The sequence below is a fragment of the Dermacentor variabilis genome, chromosome 1, assembly GCF_050947875.1.
Source record: "Dermacentor variabilis isolate Ectoservices chromosome 1, ASM5094787v1, whole genome shotgun sequence".
In the NCBI taxonomy this organism is placed as follows: domain Eukaryota; kingdom Metazoa; phylum Arthropoda; class Arachnida; order Ixodida; family Ixodidae; genus Dermacentor; species Dermacentor variabilis.
Window position 1 is genome coordinate 125,411,888 of NC_134568.1, and position 23,219 is coordinate 125,435,106.

The window sequence follows — 23,219 nt, forward strand, 5'->3', positions numbered from 1 at the left end:
CAATGAGCCAAGCAATGCTCTTGCATTGAAAATGTGGGCATCAAGGCACACGGTGGTGCTGGTATGAGAAACTCGCGAAGCAGAAGGAAAAGAAGAAAATCTGGAAAACATCAGGAAACTTCAGTTCCACTTACAAATTTCTGAACGTTCAGCGGTGTCCAATGCTCGCACTGCTTCCTAAATACGGGAGCAAAGCGTTCCGAACCGACAAATCATGCGCAGCATGAAAGCTCAGCGCTTGCCGTATCATTCCGCTCTGATCAACGCCAGCTTCACGCCCACTCAGTCAAAGTCGTTCGCGCCCGGCACGCCAATTTCCTCTCTCGTTCTAATGCGGTGCGGGCAGATTAGACCGAGGGCACGTGTACTACCGCGGCGGCGGAAAGTGCACGTCGGTGGCACAGATAGCCGTTCGGCAAGCACGAAATCGATGCTAATGCCGGCCTACCGAAAAACCCGCGCACGCCGACTGTCAACAAACCTTTCTTCGAACTCCAGAGAGGGAAGAGCAGGGCGACTAGGCAGCAGCATGGCGCCCGCGACTATTATACTACAACTACATTCCACCGGACTCTGCAACGGTGCACATGTATGTCGTGTAATATAACGGTGTGCGGATTGAGTGTATTTCTTTTCAGCTGGGGTGGCAGCGCACGTTTGCCTGTGCCAAGCCACTGACTCAGAATTTCCATATCGCGCACACATTCTTGGCTCATTTGGCTCAGCGAACAACGCACATTTTACCTAATATAGTTTCAATGTTTCCCACCATACACGCTTTCAAATCATCCCTTTCGTGACAATTACTATCGTAGCAAAAAATGCCGAGCTACGTACAACCTACCACACTACAACGCCTTCAGCCAGCGAATACGCGCTTTAAAAATGCCATTATCTGTAGGGCCAGTTCTGAGTACCTATTTTCCCGCAACGAGCTAGGTGAAAATCCCTGCTGCAGGCGAGCGGTGGCTTGACGGGTACGTGTCGTATGCGAGCGCTACGAAAAGCCAGCTGAATGCGCATCCAGAGCAGGTGCACAGCTTTAGGAAGCGCTGCAGAGCCGATGCAGCAGAGCAAGTAAACAACCGCAGCACAGGAACCTGAACACTTCTAAGTGTACCCGGCGTTTACCGCGCCTCTTGAACGATCGTTCCTGTATCCAAGCGAGCCACCATGCAGACGAGCGCGCGCCGGTGACAATCGATCTACGGCGGCTGGCGCTGCTTGTAATCAGTAGTACGCCAGTACAGCTACACTGGTGGTAACAGTGCAACGGGCACGCCAGAGCGAGCAGCCGCCCCCGGAGGCCGTGGAGCCAGTCAGCCGCGCGTTCATGCAGGCACGTGCCGCTCGAGGCACTTTGCGTATATTCACGCTTGGACAAAAAAAAAAAAAAAAAAAAAAGAAAAGAAAAGAAACTTTTATGTAGCGCGTATTGAGCAACAAAAAGCTGTGTCGGGAGTTTTTTTTTTTTTTCTAACAATGAAAGCTGTATACGACTAACCTTCCGTAGTTTTTTCGGCGTCCGGCAACAGAAACGGACTTAACGATTTCTAACAAACCCATACGGGTGCAGTGCGGCGGCGCAGATGTCAAAATGGGGAACACATTAGAGCCAAGGTCGATCCACATAGGTCGCGAAGCTTCGGGCGAAAAGCGGTTCAGTACAAATTGTTACCGACATCAGCAAGGGGGGTTATGGGAACAGCGATTGAAGCGCGACTATGTTTGGAGGGAACAAACATTGGAAAAGAAAAAAGCGTTTTTTTTTTTTTTAAATTCAAGTGAGACACAGTTGGATTCATTCAACGAAAATAATATTCCTGGTCAATTTCGTATATCCGTGACGACTTATGAAAATTCAAGTTTATTTATTATTAATAATAAGTACACTTCTTTTCAGCGCCCATCGTTACAGGGGGCATGACGCCGCTATCACTCGCAATGCAATGCACGTCTTGAAATGTGCAGAAAGGCGCGCTCGTAAAGTTCACCTGTTGAAATACGCCCCCGACACGTTGTGCTTTTTTGCTTGTCGAAGTTTGTCTGAATTTGGTGACGCGGGTACCGTCATCGCTTCTTAATCTGTTCAGTCAAAAGTAGTGAGTTACGACCGCCAGATAATTGCGCGGTTGTTTTCGTGCGACTGCGCTGGCCGACGAGCCTGGCATCCGACGATAGGATCAGCGCTCTACACCTAAAGCTTTCGTCGGCCTCCAAAGAAAGTATGTTCTCTGCAGGGGTGCGATTTCGACAACCGTACGGCTGGCCTTTTCCTGCATCGCTTTCCGTGCTGAAAGCTCGAAACGCCCATCAAGTCGAATGGCGAGGTATTTGAATATATAGGTCCAAAGGCAGACCAACAAAACAAATTTCGCGCCTTCCAAAACAAAATGACGTCACTTTTGCTTTTAACGGATATGGCGTCACATTATTCTTCCGCCGTAAGTGTTCCCACCACATACAGATGGCGCTAAGCCCCATGAACCGCCGATGAACCGCCACGTTTTGAACGTATGGGCTCCTTAGAAGCTTCGCTACCAGGTATATTTACCTTGTCAGAACGCTCATCGTTAACAATAGCGTGACGTCAAGGTTATCGTGGTACATAAGCAGGAGAGAAAACAGCTGCGTTATCGATGGGGCGGACACGTATAGTCCGTACACACGAAGAACAACATGCGTACGAGGAGCGCTGGAGGGAACAGCAACGCGAATGTAAACGGCGCCGGCGCGAAACGACCACCGATGAAGAACGTTCCCGCGACAATCGCGGAACGAAAAAACCAGTCAAAAACACAAAGGACAAGAGGAGAGGTTCACACCACAACGACTCTCCACAACCTCTCCTCTTGTCCTTTGTGTTTTTGACTGGTTTTTTTCGTTCAAGTATGTACCAACTGGCCCAGATTTCAACCCTTCGACAATCGCGGGCCCGAGCACCTCCGAACGAGCAACGACGCCAGACTCGCAACGCAAGAATCCACTCTGTGAAGATGGAATGGCAGCGAAAGCACTTTGCTTTTCGTTTGAGAGCTTTGACTGTCGTCAGTTTTCGCTGCTATTCCAGTTGAACAGAGTGGAATGGTCGTCAATTCTTTTTTTTTTCATGTTGCTCTGCAATTTTCTCATCGACAGTTTTCATCTAACTCTAACATTTGAGAAGTTGATCAATTAAGAATATGTAATTAGGAGGAATGCAAAAAATGATCTGAGTATCTCTAAGCGACGGCAAACAACATTGCCTCGGCTCTGTCCAATTGCACATTTTTAAAGCTTGTCTCAAGTTACGTGGGACATCCGGGTAAACCCCACTAATCACATTTATTTCACTGAATAACAACACGTAATGCGCGACTCCACTCCTTCCGGACACGGAGCACTCCATACGTCGTCCGGCGCTAGATTTAAATTAACGCAGAAGCTTTATCTCCCGAGAGTGTGCAAACATATGTGGCAAGGGCATGAACAGACAAACACGCGAACGCAAATATCTGCGCGTACACCAAGGCGGGTGAAGGCGCCGCTGGAGATGCCACGCACTCTGCAGGGCCGCCGTGCTTCGACACAGCTCGCTCGCTGCTTCCGTATGTGCATACTGATATGCACGGGGAGGTGTTCGCCGTATGGTGCCCCTCGAGCGGGTCGCGCACTAGCAGTAAACGAGGTTACAGTTCCATGCGCCAGGACTCGCTGTGGCAGACGAGCGAAAAAGGATTCGTCGACGCAGGAATCGCGCGATTGAACGCAACACATTGCAAGCATATATTACAGATTATGTGGAGAGGAACAAGAGAAAGCGCTCGGACCTCTCAAATGCAGCCGTTCACACCACCTGGCTGTGGGAGCACAACACTTCCGCAGAGACGAAATCGCAAAAAGGACAGCGTGTAAGCGCTCGCGACGTGCTTATATACAGGTATGTACGGTACGCGTTATGGGTTGGCTACGGGCTGTCGAAAGACGTAGAATAACTTGGCAGATATACAACCCACACTGTCGACCAAGGATGCCCGCAATTAAAAGTGTCACAATATTTACGCCGACGAACAAGGTGGAGACGGCTCGCTGCTATCGCCGCTATCTCGATGGCTTTCACAAAATTTTGACGTCCCGCGGAGCTATAGGGTGGCTAGAATGGGGCACCCTACCGGAGCTGGCGCAACAAAGTAAGACAGCCACGTAGCCGTTCCAAAATTGCTTTTTCAAAAACGCGAATCAGTGCTACTTTCATCGCTCGTGAGCTCATCGGCATAAGCTTATTTAATGGACATTGGTACGCAGGCACGTACGCAAGGGGGGGGGGGGGGGGGGGGTTACGTGCCCGCGTCACGACTCCTTACACACATTGCTCAAGCGCCGCCAAATCAATCTTGAGACTCGACAGCTATTCGGCGCTCAACATGTTGCTGCCTTTTTCACTCCGTTTGGATCGCGGTAGTTATCGACATCTCCTGGGGTGTGAAGGCCAGTTTTCTCATCGATTCGGTGCCGGCGCGATTAACTCGAGATGCGTTCAGTTGTCACCATCTGTTGCAACGGACACGCGCATCGCTGTTGCTTCTTTAGTTCAACATTTGTTTTGGCTGTGAAACCCAAAAGGAATATGAATGTCACTTGTTACGTCGTCAGGTTTTTCCGTAAGTGTACAGCATTTTTCATGCGAAATTGACAACTGGAAACAAGAGTCGCAAGGAGTTGAGAAATTAAGCGTTCTACTAAGAGAGAGAGCCGAGTCAACAGCCAAACAGGAAGGAAAAACGAAAATTAACAAATTTAACCATTGCTTGTGAAACTATTTATGGATCAACATCTTTTTATTTAAAAAGAAATAGAGAAAACGCGGCCAGAAGTGGAGAATGATTACTTGTTTTGAATGACGCTTCTACAGTTATCAGTCTAACCGCCTGACGTAGCCACTTCTCAGCTATGCAGATGTGGGTGTTTTTCTCACCTTCCGCGTTGGGCGCAGTACGCTTAGAACCGCAGCGTCCTGCGCTCTATGCGGTTGTACGGGACTGGCAGCCACGCATCGTTACGCAACTTCCCAAATAACAATACGAGTCGGCTTTGGCACTTGGTTGGGCAGTAAACGAGGGGCCCAAAAGAACTGTGATTTTTCCGCAAATATATATTTATCTGTATTTCTTCCAGAGCTAATTAAAAAAAAAACGCTACTAGAAATCTTTATTTTACACTTTCGCTTGTTTACTTGTTCTTGGCACTGTTCTTCCTGCGCGAGTCCATTTGATGTGGTTCCTTGTTTGCCAAGCAAAGGAGAGGTCCATTTCACAGGCGTATACCTGTGAGATACACCTTATTTCATTTCTCTTCTGCGGGTTTACGCGTTTTTATGGCAAACGGTGGACATTATTCACATTTACACTAGTAAAGCTACTCACCCCCCCCCCCCTCATTTGCACAGAAAAGTTGCCTTGGGTCGCCCCTCGCCCCCGAAAAAAAATTCTGGGTACGTGCCTGTTGGTACGACAACACATCGGCATAATGTCAACGATCTACAACAAGCTGCAAAAGTGAATGCGATTTTTATTTATGTTTTCATCATTCCTTGTACAACCTGCATAGCCTTTGTGTTCCAAGATACACATATCCGGCAGGCGTTCCCTGACTCCAGACAATACCCATTCATTCGGAATTGTAACTTAAGAAAGTTTCGCAGCTACTAACACAGACACTCGATCAAGTACTTGATTGAACGGTCGCGCTGGGCCAGATGCTGAATTGCCAGGTCGTCAAGCAGCGCACGCTACTACCAAGTCTGGCAACTCCCACCCGATGCTGACTCATTTCATCGACATGCAAGCACAACTTCCTGCAGTAAGCGATTGTCAGTGCCATTAGCTTTTCAATAAACAAAGGCACGCAGTTTTAAAGCTTGCAAACTGAAAATATGAGTACTTGGTGCCCACTGAGAAAAATACAAATACTAGGCTGAACAGCGCGCATTCCCAGATTTTTTTTTTTTTTTTTACATTCCGCTAGCTGCGCATGTTTGCACCCTCTTACGTCAGTTTCACAACTCCGTGCCGTAGGTACAAGTTAGCGACGTAACCGAAACGGTGGCGCATTCGAATGGGACCAAGACGCTCTGAAGGAGCGTGGGATCCTAGCAATTAGCTCTGAATCATCAAAGCCGGGCGTCGTGATGGCCAGCTACGCTCTCCATACTTTGCGCCCACTTTTGATTCTCTTAAAGGGCCCCTCACCAGACCCCATAGCAAATTTTGGTTATACGCTGGAAGTTATTACGTATAATCTAGGAAACTTTCTGAAAAAAAAAAAGAAAAGAAGCTAAGAGAGAAATATTTCAGTGCCGCGAACCCACGATTTCAGCAGGCGAGCTTCACCGCAAACATAGACGCTCTCTTCACTTACCCTGTCCAGCGTGCGCAAGCGAAATTCCTTCCCTGCGTTCTCCCATACCGGACCTCGAAGATCGCGTGACGCACACGTCACGGGCCCCGCCTTCATTTTTTTCTCTCCTCGCCTTTTTTTTTCTTTTTTCTTTTTTTTTATGCCGCTGCGCACTTTTGCTGACGGCGTTAAGCGCAAGCTGTTGTGATCACCTCGTTTCGCGCACCGCAGGATTTTGCGTGCCGTGCACAAGGACACAGTGCTAGTGGGCTAGTTCAGTGCTACACTAATACTGAGGCAGAACAAGCGGATCGATCGCAGAGCATGATCCCGCGCTGGAACACAGTAGAAAATGGCATAGTTTCGGTACCTGCGCACGTGACTGCACGACCGTGGGAACAAGCAGACGAAGCGGAAGTACATCGCTCTTGCTTCGGTGCGAAGTAAAACAAAAAACACGCAGACATTCCGTCTGTGTGATTTATCCTTTAAATTTCAGATCGTCAATTCAAACAACAGATCACAAAAATAACAGGTGTTGCCTGGAATAATTCTCGAAGTCACGTTCACCACGAGCGACGTCACACTGCGGACACGAGTACGTAGGCGCGGGGACACGAGTACGTCACCGTCCAGCTTCGGGCGCGGTCGCCGCGAGGGAAAGGGGAAACGGCATTCGGATTGAAATTTCAGGCCTTTGCGCGGCGCGTAGCGATGCAATTCTTGGCAAACACGATTGTTAGCGCGCATTGTATGCTCTGCGCTTGTCAGCTCAAGATGGCGAGACCTGATGGGGGCCCTTTAAGCGACGACTAATTTTCAGTAAACAGGACATCAAAACAATAGTAAGTACGTACGAACACTCCGAATAGCGAAACGAAAAAAGCTTGCTATTCGAATCGATCAGTTGATCTGAGTCCTTGAATCTAACCGCATTCATAATTTCGAATAGTTTTTCTTATTTTTTTTTCTGAAAGTTCTCGATTAACGCGCTCCTGTCGATGATTGGGAAGCGTATCAGAAATAAACTGCCGTTATTTCCCCGCCATATCGCGAATCAGTGGCCCAGAGGTACAGAGTCGGCCAGCGCAATTGTTAAAAAAAGAAATAATAAAATCCCGGGGTTTTACAAGCCCAAAGTAGGACATGTTTAGGAGCCACGTCGTACAGTGTGGACTCCGGATTAATTTTTTACCTCCTGGGGGGGGGGGGGGTTCTCTTTAGCATGCAGCCAATGCATGGCACACGAGCGTTCTTGCGTTTCGCCCCCATCGAAATGCAGCCCCCGCGGCCAGGAGTCGAACCCGCGACCTCGTGCTTAGCAGCGCAACGCCACAGCCGCTAAGCCACCGCAGCAGGTTCCCAATGCTAAAGTTACTCGATATGTTTTCATCGTACTAGGAAATTATTCGAAAACAATTCGATTCCGGTGTCGTCACTCTTCCATTCGGTGTCATCACGCTTTTTGGCTCGCATTCGCTTCGGCGCCATAACTATCAAATTCGGTTTCCAAAATAGCCACCCACACACCCTTACACAAGAGCCAAAATGCGAAGGACACCGCACATACAGTACTGAATGGCGCCTGCGCCTTCCGCGAGACAAAATACGATACCCCTTCTGCGCGATCAGACAGCATGAATGTCCAGCGAGTGCGAATGTCCACTATTTGACGTTCCTTCTGGCTGGACATTCAGGCTGCAAACGTTTATGCGCGCGTGGGGGTATCCATGCCTGCGTCCGTGCGAGAGAAACGCTATAAACACTCACGATCGTGCGCCCGACGGACTGGCAGGTAAAGGGACTTTAGGTACAGGTAGCCATAAAGCAGGGACGACGTCACAAGCACACTTTCCAGCGCCCACGACGTGGCGCACGAAGGGTTCGGCCACAGTGTACTGAGCGTGCCCTTCTCAGAAACCGTCCTTCGCCCCCGAGCGCCGGGGTCGTTTCGTCAGACACGTTGTGGGTTTCCGAGCAGTCTATTACGGGCGGAGGGGGGCAAAGACACGTAAACACGCGGACGAAACGGGGTCGAGGCCTTTCGCACCGTGATACGCCTGCCTCATATGCAATTCTTCTCACTTTCTCCCTTCCCCCCCACCCCTGCGGGGGAAAGACGCCCATTCCACTACTGTACACACACTCGAAGCTCTCGCGAAAATCGGCTTAGCGGGGAAACGAGCCGGCGCACTGCAGGTAGCGCCGCAACCATACAAAAGAGAACAAGGCACGTGCACATTTATGCCATCATCTTTCCGACCCGGCGGTAACGCCGGGCGGAAGTGCCTAGAGGGACAGTTTCTTTTGCAGAGAGCTATCAGAGGAAGAAGTCCGATGCAGCCCCGTATAAAGCCTTTCTTATTCCTGAAAGAGATAATTATACATGCACTTTCTGGCGCGATGACTGCGCTGCTTTTGTCCATCTACAGCGGCTCGAATGACTAGAGGCCACAGCGGTTGTGGGCAAACGCGGCGCTGCAGACAGCGGCAGCCTCGGAATACGACACGCGTCGCTCAGACACAGGCGCTGGTATCGTTCTCGGTGGTTTCACGTAAACAGGGAAAAGAGTAAGCGTTATTATTATTACTGGACAAAAAGATTTTAAAAGAGAAGAAAGTTTCCAAAATGGACAACGTTGGTTCCGGCTTCGCAATTTCCTCAGGCTCATTGCAAAGGTTGCTCTATTCAAGTTGATGCGACTTACGTCCAACCAGCAGCATCAGTTTTATAACGACAAAAGATAACCCTTCTGGCATGAAAGTGTATCATCAAACTTAGACTTGGGATGGACAACGAGTTGGGCGCTGTGAACGTGTTTCAGGATGAAGTTCCGTCATTTCTGGAGGATTCGGTTAAATATAACTGACGCAGCTTTTGAAGTGCGCATGTCGTGAGCAGAATAGCGACCATGCTTCCGAGTTGCTGGCGTTTTTGTAACACTTGTGTTTAGATAAGCTCCAGGAGCCGCAAGAGGACAGTTTCAGTGTTCAGTTATGGTATCGTGGCGCGCAGCAGAGGAAAGACGAATGCGTCTAGGCACGGCTGAGGCCTGCCAGCTGGCGACTACGGAGCCGTTCTCTGTTTTTCTCTCTCTTTGCAAATTATCGCGCAACACAGTATCGAAGTGTTTAACGGGAAACAGCCATACGATCATCCGATCTGTCCTAGAGTCTCCGGCGGCACGATTCCGGTAGATGCAGAAAAGTGTTCCACGATGGCCTTTTACGCAGTGTCCGTATAGGGATACGGACACACTGCGCACGAATACACTGTAAGTACATGTCTGCTCGTCGAATAATGGTTGCGTCTTCTATGCTAGTTGTGATGGCACACTATACAAGCGTGTAATTTCAGTCTTGCTTTCTCTCTCTCTCTATTATTGACGCCAGTATGCTCTCTCTCTCTCTTATATATATATATATATATATATATATATATATATATATATATATATATAAAATCTGTGTGTGTGCCGCCTGCATAAGTACAGGAGCGGGCGGTGCAGAGGATCATGCGTCAAGTGCGTTAGGTCAGGTGGTCGACCTGGCCGGTAGCCAAGGCATGTAATTTTAATACCGAAGTCTTTTAGTATTTGTGTGGTTTTATGTCGCTATTTTCTCTCCAAGTACGGGTCGTATTCTTCAGGTGACCGTGGAAGGGAAAGGCGACACGGAAGCGTGTGCACACGCACGTTTTTTCCAATCACGAGGAACTTTCGTATCACGTTATGGCGTTCCCCGAATGCTGCTTGAAAATGTGCGAGGGGCGCAGGACTAGCGCGACGGCTGCTGTTCGAAGTCGTGAGACGGGGCAAAGGGCGCCGACAGCGAGTAAACAGAGTGACTGGTCTTCAGAGTCAAGCGAAGCGTGCTCCCAACCGACACTGCCGAGAAGTCCGCGATGGGCGCCCGTTTCCAACGGCCTCTGGCCGCCTTCAGGCGTGTCAGCGGACAGAGCGCGTCGAAGGCTTTCTTCCAGTCGATCACGGCGCACGGCTGCCGCTGTTGCGCCCAGAACGTGGTGGAAAGCGACGCCAACTAAAGAAGCCTCGATGGCACAAGCACCGCTAACGACGTGCTTCGCCCGACTCCCAACAGTGCGTCTTTTCGTATTTTCCACTAAGGCAAGCCACTGTCCGTAACTGTGCCGAGCAGTTTGCAGTGAATCGGACTCATTGCTGAATTTCTACGGGTGAAACTAAGGCGCAACACGTCATTACACACCAGTGACAACCCAGCAACGCTTCGGCCTTTCTCTGTCCGTGTTGTACGGCTCACGTGCCGAAGGTTTGCTTGGAACCACCACATCATTGTCTCTTAAAGGAATACTAAAACGAAGACGATGTGGAGCTGTTTTAGAGAACTGCCTCCTCTACAATGCCCTTCTTAGTTCGAGAGGAGGCTTGATAAGCCAGAAAGAAACGCAAACCCGAAAGCCGGCTGACGATGAAAGTCCCCGCACCAGCTCGTCGTGACGTCCTATATTTTAAAGCGTCTTTATCGATAAAGATAGACTACACTGTATTCGAAAAGAGCCACAGATAGACATTAGCACGCGTTTCTGCAGGTTTTACTGCGCCACATCAGCCGAAATGCGAGAAAAGACGGCGCAATAAATGACGTCACACAGACGCACTGGCGCAGGCGTTCCGGCGCGAAATTCGAGATATGGAGGTTTTGCCTCCATTTTCTCTTATAGTAACGGCAAACACCTACCGTAAAACTAACGAACATAAAGTTTGGAATTAATTATCCGTCAGTCTAAACTGTTTTAGTGTTTATCTTTAGTGTCTCTTTAAAAACATATAACTTTGTCGTGGAAATAACTGTCACGGAAAGCAATTCCGATGCTTTACTATAAAGAGTCAAGTGAGAGCAGTCCTGTACACACTCCCCATAAGTCGTGAAATGAGCTAATAAAATGTCGCTAGAAAGCCGACTTAGAAGTCTGCTTTATCTGTGGCTACTTGAAGACAAACATATCTCTCTCTTTTGCTATGCCTGCACGTATATGAATTACATCCTGTAAGCACTACACTCTGCGAGGCAGTGCGTCCTGTAAGCAGATCACGCACGGGTCCCGTCGTCACGATCGCATGCCTTATTATGACGCCGAGATGATGATGGCGCGCGGTGAACGCCATCAAAGCAAGGACCGGAACACGACGAGACGAACGTGGGCCACACGACACGCTTTAGGCGCGGTTTACCTCTATGGAGATGAAACCGGAGTCCATCCGGCGCATGGTCCGGCAGCGCCCCGCGGTCCCCCTACACACACTACGAGCGGGTTATTTTCCTATACCGCGCGGGGCCGCCGCCGTACGAACCGGGGTCGGCGAAACAGGGGTTCGGCGCGTCATCGTCCTTCATCCTGCCCGTATACGTCGTGTACTCAAGACCACGCGGCGGCATCAAAGCGCATGCGCGCAGCACAATGGAAGAATATTGAAACCGGAGTTGCGCCGCCTCGTCACCATCCGGCGGCGTCCCACGGACAGACACATTATACGTCGAACCAGAGTGCGGGTTTCAAGACCACGCGCCGACATCGCGGTGAGAATCGATGCCCGTGAAACTGGAGCCGAGCCTCACAGTCATCCGGTAGCCGCTTACGCCGCATAACAGAGCGCGTTCAAGACCACGCGGCGATACCAGACGCCGTGTCGGCATGGGGTTGCGTCTCGCCATCATCCGGTAGGAGTCTCGGTGGCCATATATACCATGCGCCGAACTGGCGCGCTGCTTTTCAAGAGCGTAATCATGCGCTATCGGCCACCGCACGAAACGAGATAGCAGCGTGTTTGCACCTGCCAGTACGCGTCCATTCCGGACAAGAATAAGGCGAACAATAAAAAGCCGGATGGGTCGGCCGCGCAACCTCTCGGCACAAACCAAATACGAGCTATTCTCAAGAGGCCACTCTTTTTGGAGGTAACTGGACTCTAATCTGGCCTTCGGGAGGTAAGAAATAAAACAATGGGAGGAAAAGGGGGGGGGGTCATATCTCGACTAGTCGCCTGCCTCTGATAACGACCTCACGTGCGCAAGCCGCGGCGCTGCCTTGACTCGAGACAAATTCGCCCTTTGTCGAAAGGCCCCGTTCTTTGGCTTCCCTGTGCTATCTTCGGGATGCCGCGTTATCTGGCGCGCTAAGGGGCTAAAGCACCGTAAGCGCTGCGCTCAACGGGAACGCGCTTCTGTTACACACGGGCTCACTTCGTAATCTCGACAAGTGTTCCGACTCTTCATCAGTCCCATGCTTCCCAGTTCCCTTCCTCTTGCGATGACACCGTTACCGTGTGATCCGGAACGCGCACCTTTACCCACCAATTGACCCGTGAGTCAGCCTTATGGCGGACAGAAGGAATGGTGAAGTGGCGCTTCCCTGAGGGTAGGTCGCAGCCGATGGCTTTCAGCTTCAATCAGCACGAAGGGAACAAGTTCAATACCACAACTGCATCTGGTGCGCTCCAGCAATAATTATAAAGTAACAGAAATTGAGTTTAAGAGCCTTTGCGCGATTATTGCGCAATTTCGAATTCTGTTCTGAAATTCCCTATGTTCGCTGAAACACGCCGTATTCGCTGGTCAAGAGCAACGCCTGTGCTGTGTAAGTCTTCTTGCATTATTTCCTGAAGGTCCTATGTCACTTTTTCGCGTGCCCGTGTAACACACACACACACACACACACACACACACACACACACACACACACACACACACACACACACACACACACACACACATATATATATATATATATATATATATATATATATATATATATATATATATATATATATATATATATATATATATATATATATATAACGCGTTTTTTTAATGTATTGAACTTTGATATAATGCAGTAAGCCAGCAGCCATGTTGATCGCTTAAACGGTGCTACTACGATCGCCTGTCTGCGGTCAATGCCTGTTCTGTGCTAGTGTTCCGAGCGGACATCGTCGTTCGTCAGATGTTGCAAAACACTTGCACTCGTACATTGTGAACCGGAGTAGACAAATAAAACTGCGCGGTCTGCCTAGACCTGAGTCTACGATGATCTCACACATTCCGCTCTACACCGTACATACCACCGCAAGAGGCCATGTGGACATCGCATGCAAACCACGGTACGGGGGAAGCGTCGGAAAAGCTCTGCCAACATAACCCATAAATAACGGCCCGACAAGTGGGCGGTCAGACGCGGGTTATGTTAACACAGCTCGCATGTATACGCTTAACTCCTCGACAGTATACGGATGCGAACGCGCTCGCCGCGTTAAGCGACGGGCTTATCGGCATCCCGAGGCGTGCACCGAAACGATAAGGCTGCCGTTGCTATAATACGCTTATTGAGAGCGGCGCAGGGCCGCCGTGCACGTGTGCGGCCGCCCCGCGCAACGTGTACAGAGCGACAAGTCTGCAACGCCTCGTTTCAATTCCCCCTGTTTACCTAGCGATCCCAAGTCTTATAAACAAGGTCACATTAAACGTGTGCGCGGGATTGGTCTGCACTAGGCCGGAGGAGTGTTCAACGCGGTCCCCTCAACATAAAAAAAAAAGAAGAAAAGAGAAAAAAGCGAGCTTCCCCGAGGCGTGTCCGCGATCATGCAGGCTGATTGTTTATTCACTTCTTCGACCGTGGTCAGAAGCCGCGGGTGGCATCCGTCGTAGGTGAGTGACGTACGCGAGGCAGTAAAACAGATCATGGCGATGCTTGTCTGTACTGCAGGATGTCTAGGATCGTTTGAACTGCACCAGTATGAAATGCACCAGCATCCTATACGTGCACCGGACATTCATTCGGGAAGTATCGGCGCTATCAGGTGCGGCCTCTCACACCACTCACGTGTCTCCACGACCGGCCGACAACCGCATGCTGCGCGCGATGAACACAAGATCAACAGAAGCCCTTACGGAACCTGCCGTCCCAATAACTGCGTAGGAAGCTTGAACTCCGCGACACTGTTCTTTGTTTTCCTTAGGCCAAGCATGAAATCAACCGGTGTATTGAATGACGGGGCCTTTCAGGCACTTTGAAAAGCCATGGTCACCTATATAGATTCGCAACAACAACACGTACTGAGTCTATTCCAGCCTCTCGATAAGCACAGAGCAATTTAGATTCGTTCCTCTCTGCTACATCGTGAATGCTAAGACGTCATTCAGTCGGCAGCACTGCGGGGGAGACAAAAACACGTAGTCGATTTCAGCCGACCGCAAAAGTCATCGCGCATGTGTCTGATCCCGGCTGATGTAAGCCTTGAAATCCATTTTTAGCCTTGCGAAACACAGCAACATTTGTTTACACACATAGGTTCGAAGAAAGCCTTTGCAAGTGCACGCGCAGTCAAAGCAGCTTTTAACTTATAGAGCGCTCGCTAGGCGCCCGCTCCTGCGGCGAGCGTCGGCGTCCCTCGTAAACGAGCAAAAGGGCACAGCGAAGGATGAAAGACGGCGACAGCGAAGCGCAAGGAGGAAAGCGGAGGACGAGGGTATTGGCGGCGAGGAGTTACGGAGTCGCCATCTATCGGAAGCGCCTCGCTGGCGTAGTATGAGGGATCACGCGGCGCACTCCTCATAGGTTTTGCTGTCAGCGCTCACTGAAAACACCACGCGCGAGCTCTCCCGGACATTTCTGTAAGTACTTTCGAAACGAGAGAAGTTTTTTACTGTCTAAATAATAATCTTCGGCAAACTGAAAGCACACAATTGTTTACAGACGCTATCTCTTTACCGAATACGTGAACGCCACTGAGCGCGGTAGCCGCGATGGGGTCTCCCGAACCGGCTTCTTGCGTGAAAGGTAGGTAAACGCTGAGAGCAAACTATGTGAAATATGTTCTTATAGTGTTTGTATAACTAAATGGAGCATAATAGAACGAAGCCTCAATGCAGCGATCGCGCAGATTCGCAGCGACCGACTGTGCGTCTGCATGCTTGTCCGCGCACTGTTTCGCTTTCTCCGCGCGCGCGTTTTCGCACCATGCCATGATCGTTAGGTCGCAGAATATGAGCATTTGACAGTATACAAGCAACCATTGTTGCGTGGGCGCTATCAGAGCTGTTCAAAAATAATTTCATTGTAGAGACTTCGACGCCTACGGGGACTGTGATGTGCCGTCGCGACGATTGAATCTTTTTTTCTTGTAAATTCTTTGACCTTTCAATATTATTTCTCGAGTTGCGTCGCACTGTATGTTTATCGGTGCTCTCAACGTGCAATTTCCCGCTGCTCCTTTTTTGTAATCCAGTGCATTAATTCATAACACAAACATGACCATTTGCCATGCTTTCTTTAAATGTGCTTCTTACCGCTGCCTTTCCACTCCACTGAACTTGCCAGTATCTATAGTATCGACAAGTTCATAGACCAAACTGTCATGACATTAGTCGGGCAGCGGACTCGGGCGAGCGTCTCAGTGCGCGTTTTCAGAACATCGCAGACCGGGCGCCGTAGCAGAAATCTTCCTCGCGTCTGTGCTTGCTGCATATCCGCGTTGTAGCCGACGACTGTTTGCGGGTTTTATGTTTCGCGAGCCAAGCTTCACGCAGCTTCTTGTCCTGCGGACGTGTGAATAAGGCTGACACCGGCCTCCGTTACGTGCGCCCGGCCCTGCGGCACCGAGCGGTAGCCTATTATGTTGCGCGCCTTCAAAGGCAGCCACTACCTATTGTAGTCCTTTCAAGCGTTGTAAAGGAGACACTCGAAGCGGGAAAATTTCGTCACTAAATGAGGACCGCAGCGTACGAGGGGATTTTAACTCGTTTTCAGCTCGCTTCGGCGCTCCCAAAGCAGCCGACGCGGCCGCTATGTCCACGTGATCCCTCCTAGCACGTCACGCCGACGGTGGCGCCAGATTTTGCAGTGGTGGAGCTCGAGGCCAATAGTGAAAGCGTGAGAAGCGTAGTTCCGCGCAAGACGGAATCCGCGGCGATGATGGTTACAGCCGAGACCACACGTACGCGCGCAAGCTCGCGTCCACGGGCCTCGCGAGTAATGGCGGTTTGCATCCACAAAGACGCGCGACAGCGCGCGCTCACTTGGCTCACTCACAGCCGCCTTGGCAGGCGCCGCTTCGTACTTTGTTATTGACAGTGTTTCAAAATGGTTCGATATTTATGAACGTAATTGTTATATTTTTATAGCTGTTAGATCAGCGCAAAAAGGAAAGTTGAACCACTTTCTTGCATGATATAAATCTGCTTCACTGAGAGTTGAACGTTCTGCCCCGTAGCTGCGTAGCCAGGAGCGCTGAGGCGAGGCAACCCAAGCGCGCCATACTAGAGAGGAGATGTTCCCCGTGATCACGCCGCGTACGAGCCATGCCGCACCATCTGCACATGCGTGGGTGCGCGAACGCGAGCTTGCGCGCGTCCGCAAGCGTACGTGTGGTCTCGGCTTACAAGATGGCGCCAGAGTAGCGCGCGTCTCCGTTCACCGATGGCGCCACCGATACCATATGTATAAACAAAGCGCTGTATGAGCGGAGGTCTGTCTGCAGCGGCTACTGTAAATCACGCCCACGCGTCACCCACGCGCATGCCTCTCGCGATCTCCCGATTAGCGAGGCAGTCGCGCCACACTTCACTCCGTTTTAAACGTGCCGCACGAGACAGATTGTCTGCGCCAGCCAATATATATCGCGAAATGAAAACACGTATAGAGCTGCGCTCAAATTTGGCATTAAGGAGTATCGTAATTGTCGGTGACTTCTTTTTTCAGATTGTTGCAAAACATGCTGACTGCGATCAGGGTCTTCCTGCATGACGTCGGGAGAAATAATTTCCTAACGACTGGAGCACCCAGTTCGCGAGCAGATGCGCCTGCGTTAACGAAGACAGCACGGGACAGGTCTATTTCAGGCTCTGCGTGCGTAGGTGGTCTGGTATTGAGTCAAGAAGTTTTTTTCGTGCCCGTGCCTTATGCTCAACACTGTCTTGCCTTACCACACAAAGATCGGCTGCAAATAATAGTAGAAAGATCGGCTGCAAATAATAGTAGATATTGCCGTGTAAAATAAATAAATAAAAAGAAAGACGGGGAGGGGGATCCGGGCCTCTCAACGCGGCCGGCAGTGAGGCGCCAAGACAGGCTTTGTTCCCTCGTCGGCGCAAGCTGCAGCAATGCAGCACCTCGCGCTGATTGATGGGTGCCGCTGGCCAGAGGAAAGCAGCTGCGAGCGAGAGAGCAGAGGATCTACGGCCACGAAAAGGATGGAGAGAGAGCAGCGGGCAGTGGTGCTACCGCGCAATATGCCCACGGCTGCAAGCAATGCCACCGTCGCTATACCTGTACTTCAGTTATTTTATTGTCGCTTCGCGTATAATAAATTCGCCGCTACAAATGCCGCCAGCGGAAAACCTTCACTGGCAGGCTCGAAGATTTACGCTGGCAAGAGTAGTTTACACACTTAGGTGCGTCAGCTCGCCGCCCGTGTGTGTGTGTGTAAGCATAAAACGGTTTGTCTGAAGGTTCCTGCGGCGAGCTGCTAAGGCGATCTTTAGGAAACGTTGATACAAGCTAAACATTGTAGCGCAAAGCAGCCGGCTGCTGCTGTTGATGATGTAAACTGTACTTAAAACTGCGACAAACAGGACGACATCGCAGGCACCTATTACAAAGATGTAACAAAAGAATAAAGTAGAACGCAGCCAGTAGCCCGCAATAAAAGCGCCAATTTACGCCGCTCTGGGAGGAACCAGATTCTCAAAACATCGACGTCGAGCATCCGACGTATATTTAGCCTTCCACGAAAACAAAAATTAAGAAAAAAAAAGAAAGTCATACACACAATTCTGATAGAGTTAAACGTTAGTAAATACCCACACATGAGTGGCGAAGGAAAGAACGCTACGTTAGCCCTGATGCGCGGATGACAGAGCGCATGAGATGCCCCCGGCAACAAGCGAGATCGAACTAAACATGCGTATTATGCTCTGTTTCAGGCTTGACAAAACCTCCCGGTACATAGCAGCGGTGACAGTTTGGTAAGCTCTGCGAGAAGACAAAAGCGCTGAACGGGGGCGAAGATCAGTGCAAATATCGGCAGGGTCTTTTGGCGAAAAAACAAAAGTCCCCCTTCCCCAATGCTGTCAGCGGTTACAAGTGAGAGACGATCAATGATGCACCAGCTCACCTCGATGCCAGTCGACTGACCGCCACGGAGTTCCCGACTCGACTGAGAAGCGGTGACAGAGGAGCGCCGGAAAAACGGCGCCGGTCCGAGAACGCCGGCCGGCAACTGCTGCGCCGGCTAGTGTAGCACCGAGAGGGAAAGGCGACGAGCGCGAGTAAACGCCGTTCGCGCGCGCGACTGACTGCAGCAAACTGACGCCGGCGGCGGACGAGCGCTCACTGCTCGCCAGACACCGCGCCAAGGACGGCCAAGGAAAGCAACCACAGCGCATGCGCGCACGTGCGCGCTCGCCTGATGCGCCGCCGACCCCGCCTCCTCCTCGCTCGCGACGCCGGCGGTGAGCGTTCGATTCCGCGCGCACGACAACAGGGCCGCCCGGCATTCCTTGCCTCGGGGAGCCGGCGACAAACAGCTGCCGCTCTCTCTGCAGTGATCCGAGCGCAGCCACAGGCGAAATGCCGCGTGATCTGCTGCCCTCGTCGCCGCGGCCAGACGATGACCGAGCGACGCCCGCTTACATCGTTCGAAGGGTGCTGCGCCCTCTACAGCAAGGCACGGGCAATTGACATCGTAGACCTATGTAGGGTCATCTCAAGAGCAAAGCAATTCTGCCAAGCTCAACGTTGTCTTCTGAGGCTGACGTCGAACATCCAGCGCTAGCGAATTTCCAGTTCGCGTGAACCCCGAAAGTTCGGACGTAAAATGCTACCGAAATTGTCAAATTAGCTGCGATTTGCAGGGCGCTGGTCATAAATGTGTTCGCTTGTCTCAATACCTTCACAGACGTAATGACAATCTTGTCGCCCCTTGTGTAGGCTTTGTTAGGAACCAGCCAAAACTGGGCAATCCAACTTTTAGGCCTTTAGCTTACACTCTAACCGATCTAGCTCACGTCGCTCGCTAGGCTTACAATATTTTTCACCCACTAACGATCTGACCTCAACCTCCTCATCAGATTGTGAATTTTCACATACATGCCACACACCTGTATACAGATATAGGACGCGTTCGTTAAAACACACTGCGTCTCATGTGAGCGAGATGCAACGAGGCGCCTCACGTGCTACCGCTGCACAGGTTCCATATCATCGTTAATCGGCATGGAACTCATGATCGGCTGTAACAACCCGTCAATACGATTTTCACATGGTCACGCACCGCAAACAACTACGTAGAAAGATTTTCAGTCCTTATTTTACATGAAACAGCCCGAAAGTTAGGTATTTCTCCGAATTCTTTTTAGTATTCATTAACAGGCTCTGCCTCGAATATAGTACCTCTTCCCTGAAACAACAATAGAACGGGCAAACCATAACAATTTCACAAGGAGGATAACTCTTCGATCTAATTGCATACAACATGTAGAGCATCTTTTACCAATTCAAATACTTTGTTTTCGGTTTCGTAAGCGTTCGGAAGAAAATTGCGCCAAAAGTGGCCAACGCCAGGTTATAAATGAAAAATTATTTAAATAAACCATCCAAGCTGGGGCTAAATAAGCGCCACAGGTCGTACTTTACAGCAAGCGCTGTAAATATGAGAGAGGCCTTTCAGTTACCACTCAGTTGAGCAGCGCAGAGAATCTGAGAACAAACACTGTAGCTGGAACCATACTGCTGCTATATATATATAACGTGTGTGTGAAGGGGGGGGGGGGGGGAGAGCCTAGCTGCCGATCATGTAGCATTACTGCGATTTGATATTGATAGATTGACTTGACATTGGCCGTAAATATACAGGCAAGAAATATCGAAGTATAAGATGACTTAAATTTCTTGGAGACTTAAAAGGCGCCAGAAGTATCCAGTTTGAAGTATAGCTAAACCTGGCACATATCATTGTAAAGGTACATTGTCAAGAATGACGAAGAAATTGGTTACATGAAATATTAAGAATGCAGCGGACGCGATGTGACGTTCGCTCGCTGCGCTGCAGTAACGAAACCAGCGCCCAGAGATATCGGACGCGTAGGTAAGCGAATCACGCGTTTGTGCGCCGTTTGCTATAGAAGAGTTATTTTGTCCTCGCTTGATTTCACACTGTCTGACGGCAGAGGCCATTCACTGCTTACGTGCATTCATGAGAGTGGACGACGTATAGCGCCTGCGGGTCACAGAGGAAGACTGAGTTGTGGGGCAGGCAACATTTTGCCTGCTGTGTCTTTGCGAGATATACTTCGAGTGTTTTCCGTTGCCACCGGACAATTCAGGCGTCCACTGAAAGACAGTTACGACGGTCGTGGCCTTTCTCTTTCTTTTTTTCCTTCTCTATCAGCAATAAATTACTACTGCTACTACTATGAAATATTATTACAATAAATAAACAACTCAAAGGTTGTTCCAGGCCGATATCGACAAGCGAGTAGGATTTTTTGAAAAAACAAAGAAAGGAAATAAAGTGTCGATTTCCTTCGGCGCACGAAAAGATGTTCCGGCAACCTTTACAATCAAATGCGGCTAAATACGCTGAGCGCTGCAAATCTGCAAACGGCGTTTGTAATAAGGCGCCTTGCTGTTCCAAAAGAGTTCGGGCACCAAGAGAGAGAAAGGAATCGGCCATGGCCTAAAATGCCGCTTATTCCCCTCCTGGCCGACTTTCTTTTCCTGGAGCAGAAAGCCGGGGTCGCGCCGCCTCGGGCGGCCGCGAACCGGCGACCGAATCGCGCGGCGGGGCATATTTTCGAACACCCGCTGCGCATTTCGGAAGCTGCGCGCGCGTGGCGACGGCGGCTCAGCCTCCTCTCGAGCGGCCAGGGAGACACAGGCCGGTCAAAACTTGGCTCGGACGCAACGTAAACAAGGCGTTTCCGCTTTGCCTCACCCCCCTCACAGATTTTAACCAAGACAGAGAGAGATAGAACGGACAGACAGACAGCAAGAGGGCGTGGTGGACTGTGGCAGCTCCACACCACAGCCGGCCACGTCACGAGTATTGATACGTGCCCTCTTTTTTTCTATAGTACCCAGCCCCTCCTCATCTACTTCCGCTGGAGTTTCGCGCAGCGTGCTCGACCAGAAGATGGAGAGGAAGAGTGCGCGGGTGCGGCACCTGTCACCGTGCGGGACGCGCGTTTCCGTTGAAGCACAACACATGGCGTTTTTCTAAGCGGCGTTTTGTTTTACAAAAGCCGGGTTATTTTCGGCAGCTCTTCTCGCTGCTCATGCTGTTCGTGCAACACATTACATCGGAGCAACTCGGTGACAAACGTTTTGGGCACTATATGGCTCTATCTAATCAGCCCGTGCATATTTAGCTTCCATTCATTTTTACTATTTTCGTCAGCCACGCGTTAGACGCGTATGGACGCCTGTGGTAGTCGTAGCAAACTCGTAAACTTAAATCTGCAGGCCACTCGTAATGAAGGCCTCAAACGAAAATCATAGTGTACTGCTTTTGAAAGAACACACCGAAAAGTAGAGAATTCAGCTACAAACACTTTTGCTGTTTGTTCGAAGGATTCGCCTAAAGGCATAGTGATAAAGATAGAATAGGCGGAAATACAAAGGGGTTAATTAGCCAGTTCTCAGACCGGCTGGCTATCCTGTGCTGGGGAAAGGGGGTAGCTTGTCGTTGGGAAGCTTGTTCTGCCACCATGACTGCATGCAACAATTAACCTCTGATGCGCAGCGCACTCCCAAGATTACGTACATGTTTGGTAGATAAGGATTGGTTCAGACTGTGGCCGGGTCCACTCGTGACTCAGCCATGCTAATTTCATATCTGCACGACGAAAACGACTTTGCCACTGGGTCAGCTAGCATAACCGTCATGGTGTACAAACCGCACAAAGCGTACGTGGATTGTAAGTGACATCAAAATCGGTTCCAGCGACACGCACAGCAACAGTAAGATTTCAGTTCATACAAGACGACACCTCGCGTACTCAAGGCAGGGACATTAGAAGCCACCCCGCGAGTGACATTACTTTTGCCGGGCCCTGTTGCAGAGTTTGAATATAAGTGTACAGCGTATAGAGCTCAGAAAAGAGCGGTACTTTCCCTATAGACTCCAGCCGGTTTGGACCGACAGAGGTGCTACAGTGGTTCCAGAACGCGGTGGTGGTTTCACCTAGTCGACTGTCCATCTCATCCCCTACTGATTGGTTGGAGCTGTATACGAGCGAAGAGGACACAGGACGGGGGCGCCTGTCTCATTTTCGTTCGTACAGCAGCTCCGGCCAATCAGATAGCATCCGAAATGGACAGTCGACTAGGTGGACTCTTACAGAATGCCTGCCCCAACCCCACGTCTCCTCTCGCGCGAAGTGGCTTCCACACCGCCGACTTAACGGTTGTACAGCCTCCGTTAACCGGAAAGCGCTTTGAGAGACTTTTTCCTCCCCCCGCATAGGATGCTGGAAATTTACGGTTTGGGTGATTTGAATGGGCTAGCTTAATTCGTCTCCTTTCTAAAGCACTCTATGTTCAATTCTTACAGCCCGCATTATCTTAACGTTAAGCCGCTAGATATGTCTTCAATGTTCGGGTCAAGTCTGACAGCGGCCGAACCACGGCCGCTCGATCAAAACACTGTGTCGTGATGAATCGACCGTGGCTGTACTGCTTACAATTAGGCAGGCTGTCGGGATCGCATGGTGCAACTAAACGCTGATGCAAAGAGTCCGAACTCGCAATCCATCTTCTGACCACAAAACGCCCGCCCGCAGACAACAGACGAGAAAAAAAGAAGAAAGGA

The 23,219-nt window shown here is 50.3% G+C and overlaps 1 protein-coding gene across 6 annotated transcripts in view; it reads right to left on the minus strand.

Moving 5' to 3' along the window:
- The window catches only part of LOC142584394 (protein FAM13B), a 163,310-nt gene that overhangs the window by 45,512 nt on the left and 94,579 nt on the right, over positions 1-23,219 (minus strand). For 4 of the 6 annotated variants that reach the window (XM_075694575.1, XM_075694540.1, XM_075694568.1 and 1 more), the window contains exon 1: positions 18,525-18,744. The exons of the other annotated variants lie outside the window; for them this stretch is intronic. The gene's annotated coding sequence lies outside the window, so the exon portion shown is untranslated. Of the gene's footprint in view, positions 1-18,524; positions 18,745-23,219 lie in introns of those variants that run through there. 6 annotated transcript variants of the gene reach the window in all.